Genomic DNA, 1,893 nt, shown 5'->3' with positions numbered 1-1,893 from the left:
ATGTAAAATTTTGCTTCCACTTCACAATTGTATACCACTTTGTGTTGGTCTTTCACATTAAATTCCAGTGAAATATATTTATGTTTGTGGTTGTAATRTGACAAAATATGGAAAAGTTCAAGGGGTATGAATACTTTTGCAAACCACTGTATTCTCCTGTCCTCTGTTTACACAGATGAACTGTGGCTCGTGATGGTCGTGTTGATGAGGCGTTCTTGCCACGAACTCAGCGACACATTAACATATCTGTTCCTCCTGTTGTTTCATCTCAGATCTGAACTTAATGGCTCATTAGTTTTGATCCGGTGTGTGAGAGTGAGGACATTTTGAGAAAGAGATAAATAAGAAAAACGCAGATCTAATTAACTTATTTTAAATATAAATATTAAAGAAAGTAAATTAATGCCATACTTGAAAGGAAAGTGTGTGCCTTCTTAGTTTAACTGAACATTTGGCTTGTAGATTCATATTCTTTTAACAAAGAAGCCTTTTTTACAGTAAAGATGTTGTTTTTGGGGCATAACTTAGTTTTTCAGCCCCCCAGATTTAAAAAAAACTCTCAGACGGTTTAGGAGCAAAACTCTTCAAAACACCAATTAGTTACTGTGATTTAATTCCAAATGAAGCCCTGTCACCACAGGGAGCATTTACTGCACATGGAAGTCACTGAACAACACTGAAGCTTTTCCAGAGTGTGTCTGTGTGTGTGTGTCTGTGTGTGTGTGCGCATTTATATACTCTGTAGTGAACCCAAATGATCACAAAAACTATTTCTTCCCTATTGATAATATTGTCTACTATAGCTATTTTTCCTACAGAAACGTGTCTTAGTTTGGATCCTGGTACTTTGTGGATGACTGAGGACAAATCTGAGAGACTTCAAAAAACAAACAATTCTTACTAAAAATCAAATCAGACTGCATCAGTTTGAATTTTCCAACTTACTCAGGTTCCTTAAGATGCTGTTAAGTTACACTAAATCATCACCATCTCAAAGTTTGTGCTGCTGATATGCGTCCCTTTAATATTTCTTATGACTGATATGGAAAAAGTCTAATATGAAACCTCTCAATCTGCCTGTCAGGCCAGAAACAGGCTTTATAAAGTGATCACATTGTCATATTAACAGTTTGTTTTTCCATTAACTCACTAAATGCAAAACGTTGTGATGAGATGTTTTTAACTTTTTACTGATTCCTGCTTTTAAAAAACCAATTTCCTCCTGCTACATGTTGGTCTTGTAAACACATCAACTTTAACGTCACGTCTTTGTTTGATCCTCTACATGATGATGTTTTTGTACTTTTCCATTTAAATTGTACACTCGGATCATTCTGCTGTCGGACCTCAGCAGCTGCAGCTCCTGTTTCAGGTTTACCGTGTAGGAAATCTTTCATCCACGCAGCTTTGAGACGTGTTGCTGTGATTTTAATTAGTCTTACGTTTGCTTTTGTAAAAGGCTAGAGGTTTCTTTTTATAAATGTACAAATACATGATCATGTTATGTATAATTTTAAGCTATTTAAGGTATACACAAATTTGCTGTTGAACAACTTAGTGATGTTTTTTTTTCTTTTGAATTTTTTTTTATATATAATTTATTTTTTGAACATGTTGGCCACTGTTGCAGAAAGTAGTTGAGATGAAAAGGTACTGTTTTTACCTTTGATTTGTATGTTTCCTGTTTATTTCTGTGGAAAGGTGCAGGCTGCAGAGATGAAATTTTTTCTTTGGGTTGTAATAACTTGTACATTTAAAAGTGTAAATTATGTTTTCATTATTTTATAAAAAAATTATTAAAATAACCTTGTTTATTTTGAAGTCATTGAATTTTATATTAACTTTAAGGCTACTTCAACCAGTTCCGAGATTCGTTAAAATCCAGCCACTGAC

At 33.9% G+C, this 1,893-nt stretch overlaps 1 protein-coding gene across 1 annotated transcript in view; it reads right to left on the bottom strand.

The window, feature by feature from the left end:
• six5 (SIX homeobox 5) overlaps positions 1-1,893 on the bottom strand; it is a gene marked incomplete in the record, with an annotated part of 31,096 nt that overhangs the window by 381 nt on the left and 28,822 nt on the right.

This window comes from Austrofundulus limnaeus, unplaced genomic scaffold, assembly GCF_001266775.1.
Source record: "Austrofundulus limnaeus strain Quisiro unplaced genomic scaffold, Austrofundulus_limnaeus-1.0 Scaffold344, whole genome shotgun sequence".
Lineage (NCBI taxonomy): Eukaryota > Metazoa > Chordata > Actinopteri > Cyprinodontiformes > Rivulidae > Austrofundulus > Austrofundulus limnaeus.
The sequence above is the reverse complement of the archived record's forward strand: the minus strand, read 5'-3'. Positions and strand labels throughout refer to the sequence as shown.